Source organism: Rhipicephalus microplus, chromosome 7 (assembly GCF_043290135.1).
Source record: "Rhipicephalus microplus isolate Deutch F79 chromosome 7, USDA_Rmic, whole genome shotgun sequence".
NCBI classification, from domain to species: Eukaryota; Metazoa; Arthropoda; class Arachnida; order Ixodida; family Ixodidae; genus Rhipicephalus; species Rhipicephalus microplus.
This window is the reverse complement of record NC_134706.1, coordinates 17,510,169-17,518,505: the sequence shown is the minus strand read 5'-3', so window position 1 is coordinate 17,518,505 and position 8,337 is coordinate 17,510,169.

The window sequence follows — 8,337 nt, the reverse complement described above, 5'->3', positions numbered from 1 at the left end:
TGCGAAAATTTAACTCCAAACATGCTATTTGATGGCCACAGCTTGTGCTTTTTATTGGACTGCTCCGTGCACTAATAAAAGACGTGTTATCTATGCCATCAAACAACATTACAGGGAAGGTCGTGACCTTAATATCCTACAAATAAGGTTTATGCTTATGCATCAGTTAGACAACTCACGATAGAGGTTCCGTGAGTTTATCCTTCTGAAGACATGAAAGCAGGTATTCATATAACTCCAAGCCATTTTCCGTTCAGGTCTCCAACATAATGGCCAAGCGGCAATTGTGGCTCATGGACCTTGAACTAAAACTCTGTGCCAGCATAAAACACGCCAAGTTTGGCAGCACTCTCAGTTTCCAGCCGTGTCATGAAGTGGACTCATGACGAAAATTTTTAGCAATCTTTTTTGTGCGTCCCATGAAAAACATGTCTACAAGATTCTAGAAGAAGCACTGGCAAGCATGTCACGTTGAGAAATTAACTACCGCATGTTTTTAAAAGCTGGTTTCAATTGCCACTGTGCCACAACGTCGGCACGCTAAGCTTCGGCTGCAATGACGTTTCCACGGCTGCTAAGCTGCATGGATTTGTCAAGTGGACCATGAGCGGCCATTTTGTGCACTTCAGTACCTGACGCCATCACATTTAGCCTTACTGATGTGTGATGTCACTAGAATTGGCATTGTAGCCTGATGCCACGCTGGTGATTATGTCAGTAGGTTCACCATTTGAAAATTCGCTTCAACATCAATTGAAATAAAACAGCTTATATTCGTTGCGCTTCAGACATGCTCAGAGCCATCTCTGTATAAGGGAGATTTGTTTAGTCATGGAATTTCAAAAATTAAATTCTTGTCAGTATTCCTGTTGTGTTCGTATTTATAATAACACTTAAACTTCCCTTTTTTTTTTCGATGGTCACCATTGTGCGCGCCCACAGGGCTGCATCATGCAAACACGACACACGTTTTCATCATGATGCGGTAGAAGTGCTTAAGATTTCCACATTGACAAGATTTCATTTACTTATCTATTTTTTAACATTCGAAGCTGCTGTTTTGCCTCCTTTGACAATTAAAAGACTGGTGTTGTGTGAATATCCTGGTCATTAGTACCGAGAATCGGGCAACTAAACACTTGACTAAGCCTTTGAAACGAAAGGTTTTCAAACTCGAAATCACCAGTTTCACAATTATTGCAAAGATCTGCGAAAATGCAATAGCTTACATTACTACATCAAGTGTACGGCATAGTGCAGTGCGAGTACGCAACTTAGCAAGCCAAGATAAGTACTGACAAGTTTTTGTATGCAAAGTGCACATATCGTTTTTATTATACAAATAATGATTTTCATATTAGGCAAGCCTTCAAAAAAGAAAACAATGACATAAAGTGGCTAATGTTGCAACACTATGATTTCAACATTGCCAACTGAATTGTTCTGCACGCAACACACAATTCTAGCATTGTTCGTATGTAATTCTCATATACTTCTTAAAACTACATGCAAGTCATGCAGAGTTTTTGGAATGGCATACAGAACAGTTCAATGAAACAGTTGTTTCATAATGCTGAAAGCCAGTCGAACGTAACTGAAAATATTCAATTCCTGCACCATTTCATATGCACTTTATTTAGCCTTGAGAACTGATACTCGCATGCCCCAATTACAGAGAGATTCAGAAGCAGAAAATTAAAGGCTTCACTCGCTTCACTGGAACAAGACCCTAATGAGATTCATGCCTCTATATGATATTAGAAAGCCTATTTCATAATGGTGTTCGAATCCTGCTAGCACATTCTCAGCAATGCGCCATGCCCAACAATCATCAGCCATGCATCCCATACACATTAACCAATGTGGTGTATTCTTTGGACACAAATGATTGCAAAACGGTAAGTACGCTACTTAGAGCACTAACGTCATATTCAGGCAAAGGCAGTAACCGCACTTATTTTTAATTAGTATTAATCAGTAACCAGATTCCTTTTAACATTTATGCACTGACTCCAGAGATACATTTTCTTTTATATACACTCAAACCCCTATATAACAAACACAGATATAAGAAAATATTGGTTGTAACGTTAGGAATACACTGTTATAACAAATTTTCGGATGTAACAAACTAATTTTCTTGTAAGATGTATCTTCGTTATAATGAGGTTTGAGTGTAGTACAATGTAACACAATCCATGGTAGTATAATGTTAAAGATAAGTTGTCATGGCATTGACTTTTCAGCAAAGTTAAGTACTAGAGTGAAATGAAAATAATGTCTGTGATTTCACTTCTGTATCATCTTTCGTTTGCCTGCTACAGTTGCACAAACAGGACAACTTAATGAGAGAACGTAGATGAGAGATCTAAGAGACCAGTGGTTTGTGACGGTGAAAAGCGAAGAAAGGTTGGGGATGGAGACAAATCGTCGCTCAGCGCAATACAAACACCTCAGTTGTTAGGCGTTAAGGGTAACTTGAACCGATATGACGAACCCGGATATAACGAAATATTGGCTATAACAAAATCTTGCAGTAGTGTTGGGAATACGCCTGTATAATGAATTAATAACAAACACAATTTTTGTGCAAGACGCAACTTTTTTATAGTGAAGTTTGAGTGTAACTTGGGCTAGTCAGTTTGTGTTAGCACGCCCACATGCTAGTGCAAAATGTACACAAAAAACGTATGGGAGAAATGCTAACTTTCAAGGGATGAATACAAGTTGAGAAAATATCTGAAAGTGTGACATAAGTGTGGGAAAAAAAAAGCCCTAGAATCGAAGCAGGCAAATTACACGAGTATCATAGAAGGTGAGGTCATTAACAATCATGTTAAGCAGATCGCAGTGGAGCCAAAAATGATGGGCACAATCGTAAGAGATCAGGGGACAGTAGACCAAGGGTTAGACAACAAGCAGATGTAGTTGGTATTCCCATTGATATTAAGTGAATGATGTAGACCTGGGCTGACCACATAATGTGCAATACAGACTACCGTTGATGAGTTGGAGCAAAAAAATAAAAAGCCAGGCTTGTGTGGGATGTGCAGCACAGTCGCAGCAAAAGCTAGGAGTGGCCTTTCCAGAGACTTTTTTTCATCGCTTTTGGGACAACTACAAGCACACTTTCATGGTCACAACTATGCAACAAATCATATCTGATTTCAGCACACTTTCATGGTACTAACTACGCCATAAATAATTACTGTGTAGTGGGAAAGTGTCCGCTATGTCATTACTCATCAGTCTTCGGAAAAGTGTGGTAACCGCTACACACTTGCAAGGCATTATGTGCACTTTTTGTTGATGGTGTGGCTGACGACGAATTACACCCCAGGTGTTTACAATGGGTTGGAGCATTGAATGACCCACCCATTTACGTAATGCCTGGTTGTTTCATTACTGTTATAAAACGCTCTATCACCCATGTAAACGCAATTCCTTACCCCATATGAAGCCTGCATGGGGTCACTAACGCAGTTTTGAAGGAGCACCGAGACAAAAATTTTGCACCTTTTTTTTGTTGTTCTTGTTGCGATAGGTAGTTTATGATCCACTTATTGCAGCTGCAGACCTTGTTTCCGTTAGTGCATGACGGTTATTTAATTAAAGACACATTTAGAGCGCCCAGTCTCAGTTTCAGTCTCAAAGAGCAGCGAGCTAGGCAGGAGCAGCTGGCAGGGGCACGGTAATCGCAGCTGAACATGTCACGGCAAAGCCAGCACACGCTACAGTCTGGTTAGACAGCACGTGCGCGCTCATTTCCTATGGGGTCTGCAGTTTAGCCCGCCCGCATACATGCAAAGCCCCAGGCACAGAGAAAGAAATCAAAGGTAGCGCAAGTGCAAAGCTTGTACCAACAACCAGCCAGAACGAACTCATAATGCAGGCTTGTTTACATTGCGCCCGCATTGATGTAGGCATCGTGAGGAGCTCCGCATTTCATTCAGCAACAGGCGTGCATATCAAAATTGGTTTTAAATATGTTCTAGGCTATATTCGCCCCTGATATCTCGTAGATGTGTATGTTTCCACATAAATATATTTCGCTCATCTTGTTTTCGGAGTTTTGTGTCAGCGCTCCTTTAAGCACCGACGTAGCTCAGTTGTTGAGAACTGGGCTGCCACGCAGAGGGCCTGGGTTCGATTACCGCTCTCTTCTTGATGTCTTTCTAGATATTTTTTTTAGTTTGCCCGATAGTGGTTATGGACAAAGCTTTCGGTGTAAAAGAATCTGAAGATGGCAGTGAGTGAAGCCAAAAAATGAAACTAAGATATTTGCAACGATCAATTGAAATCAAACTCGAGAGAGCAAAGTGGAGATCATTGATAGGTTTTTGTTATAATGATATCGATAATCAGATTTTTTTTTTTCTATGCGTATGATGAACTTATGGATACTCCATATTGTGGCAATCACTCAATTGAAACTTGGCATTTGTATCTTAAGACAACAAGATTTTCCTAAAAGGCAGGGACAAGATGGAGAGATTATAAACAGGCAAACCAAGCTGGTTCGACAAAAAGGTTTATCAAAAAACAGAAAAACTGTTGTTCGCGACACTTTCTGCCTGCTCAGTCAAAATAGTTGGGCCGTGCCATAAGGTCGAAGTCTGGGTCATTTGGTACTTGACGCTTAAGTATACTTGGGCCAGTGTATTTTATTGCTTTAGCCTCTAAAAGTACTGCCACTTTGGCATAACGTTGACCATTTTGTCTTCTTATATTCACGCAGAGAGCTTGCCGTGAAAGCTTACAGCAGGCAAGATTCCCGTAAATGCTGAATTTTGTAAAAACTTGAGCGCATACTCTGCAACTCAGTTTCAGTTTTGCTGAAGCTTTTACGGCCAGGACAGCGATCCTTTATTTAAACTTGACACCCCAGTACCTTAAACGAGTGTTATTAAAGATAAGAACTAGATCACTTCACACTTACAAAACCTTCAAGTTTTTTCAGATGCATTAATTCCGCAGCGAGGTCTTAAAGAACCCCTAAACCACCTCCGATATTTTTTGAAATGTTTCAAGTAAACATGCGCATCGTGTGCAGAATGCACTCGCGATCAACGATTTTACACGTGGCCGCGCTGCGAGCCGCCGGCGCACCACAACTTCTAAGAAACAATCTAATCCTTTTGGACCTTCACGTGACACACACTATGAATATCTCTGATGCGCACTACAAATATGCTGCGATTGGTCGAGCAAGAGCCTACGACTTCGGGTAGGTCTGCAAGCTGCTGTCTGTGCTGCTTGTTGCTCGTCATGTTACACGCATGCGTGTGCTTGCTGCCGGTCAGCTACAGCTGCCCGTAACACAGGGTCCATACCGATACGATTCGTATATGCACGGAGTGGCACAGCAGCAACGGTTTGCCAACAAGCATACAGTCGATGGAGGAACGTAGTCACGGCACCCGGAAGTAGACGGTATCTCGAGCAGTGCGTCGACGATGACGTACGCCGCGCAAGTTTGGCAGGGGCGCCCAGGGAGAGGGCAAAGCGGCTTTGGGAGAGGATACCAATGGTGGGTAGTGAAGAAAAGAGCGAAAAGAGTGATTTCCCTGTTTCGATAATCAGACGGGTCTAACTCCACTATTACGGCACCGTTTCGAAAAATTCTCATGGCTCCGCTGTCATGGTACGCCCGTGCCCAACTACTTCACCACAACCGAATTTCAACCTCTGGTTGGTTTCAGGGTCCTTATAACCGCACAGCAACAAGAAGCCAGTGCAAAGACATTAATTTCAATATACTTTCTTGTACAGCTGCTGTGAAATATTAAAAGTTCTCCATGTTCAAAAAGTAGGCACAATCAAAATGACAACATTGAAACTCGCGAAAACGCTGTGAGCTGGCGCAGGAACTTAACAATGTTGTTGCAGTCAGATGTAATTTTTTTTCCCACCTTTTATATTCCGTTAGGGCTGCTCTAGTAAGAATGGCCATGTTTTAATGCTGCATAGCCCAATTCACTAATACAGCAAGATCTTTTTCTTTAGGACCACTTCAACAGATAATCGTGTGGAAGTCAGATCTTGAGACGATTTTGTGGCTAACTTTATGTACACGCAGCTAGGCAACTGGTAAATACAAGAAGAGCTGAAATTTCACAGGGACCGCATAAGGTTTGGACACATAAAACACCTGCCCACTTAGCCCCACAAGACACCTTGGATTTAAATAAGTGATAACAAAGCAAAATAAATGACAATGACACCGTTCTTTCATTCTTTTTTTGCCTAATCCAAGTAGCAATTTTATACAAAAAGAAATTTATGCAAATATATTGCACAACCCTTAAATTTTGCACACACTCAATACATCTTTTAAATAAGCCACCTGCATGAGATTTCCTTTACGGCATTTTGATGAATGATTATAACTTTATTATTAGCAGCAATCAATGACTTTCTACATGGTAAATGACACTTTCATTTTCCCCACATGGCCTCCAAACAGATATGCACAAGATGACACCCTTAGGTCTCGCATATACAGGTAAAAATTTATTGAACTATGCAGTGGTGAAAATTGACTCTGCCTGTACCCAGCTTAGCAAGACGCCAATCAATCGTGGCTTGTATTTTAAAGGATGCTGATTCTTTTTAACACAGGTATAGCAGCGACTAAGCAGATTCATAGATGTTAGCTTCCCTCTGACGTCATCTATATCCATAATTCAAACACACAAATATATGCGAACACATCCTATCATTGACCTTCCCGAGATGAATACAACTTTTTAATACAGTGCACATGACAGCTGTCAGGTCCCCCCCAACACCTCTTTTTCTGTTATCACTTTTAAAAATTTGCCCAAGGGATACACAATTAACATACGTTTTCATATAGTATGCATGGAAAGTGAGGAATAAGACTATGAACAACTCTTTCCAATTATTGCTCAAGAAGACGTGCCATGGCAGTGCTACACAGAAACCTCGATATAACGAAATATTGGTTATAATGAAGTAATTTGACAATAGTCTAGCAATAGATTAAGTGTTAAAAATATACCTTAACGAATTTTTTGACACAACGAACGTTTTTCCGTGCAGTATGTAAACTTCGTTATAATGAGGTTTGAGTGCACTACTATGCATCTTAAGTCGTATGAATAGGCTTCACTATTCACTACCCTGTGCCCATCGGCTTTACTAAGACTTCACGACAGGAACAGACATTTACAAACGTGCCAATGTGGAGGATGAGGACAGACGTGTAGAGTTTCTTGCAAAGACGCTAGAGGGAACCCTAGCACTAGTGTGTATGGGAGCTTCAACACACGTCAATTCAGCCAGCGTCGAAGTGATGGGTAGTACGCAAACTCTTCTCATCTTTCATCTTTCGGCTCCGCTTGGCTTCGCAAGGCTTAGAGCTGCTTTGTCGGGAGACAAACGGCAAATGTTCAGCCGTTGCACTTCCCCATGTTATCTTTCTAGGCTCACCAATTCAAACCAGGTCACTAAGTTCGCAATGGTGCGTTCTTTTATTCAAAACGAAACCAAAACACAACAATAAACGAAGTCAAAGATGCATTCAAAGCACGTAAACACGAAGACCAGACAAATTTGAGTACTATTCACCACACGGTGGCTGAATAATTGCAGTGCCAGAGTCCCCTCTAGTTAACATTAAGAAACTCTATGGACAAACGCTTACGAGAAACCCACTGTGGCAAGCAGTCATTTATGGCTACACTTCGTAGCTGCACCATTCAGACGTTGCCACACGCGGTTCGTCGCACAGAGCGAGCTTCATCGCCGTCGTGACAACTAAGTTTCCAGCCAGCCATCAAAGCTGAAAACTAAAGACCCCAAATATGGCAAGCAAGAAGCAAGCATTTCCTCCAGCCCCCAGGCGCACTCAAACCTATTACAAACATAGCACCTCGCAGTCTAAGCTGAATATAAAAATTCACTAAGAATTGTCGAGCTGCTGTTACATTGAAATAGATGCGCATTTCAGACAAGTTTTCAACATAACAAAGCCATTTCATGTTAGATTTGACATACTAGTTTTAACGACATTTGACCGTAGAGCATCCTGTTTTCGTATTCAACGTGCCACGTGTGCATTTGTGGACTTAGCGCCAGACGAAAAACAGTGTTATGTGAAGCTGCTTTAGAAAACATAATTTTTCTTACTTTTTTTTTTTCAGTAAATGGCTGCCAACATGTGCCACGCACAGGTAACCATCTGCAGAGTTACAAGATATTCAAGTAATCATATTTTACAATACTACCTGATCTCTTTCTGGGAATCTGCACTTTTTGTTCATGTGTTTGTCAACGTCACAAAAGTTGGCAATGTGCTATGGAAACACAAGT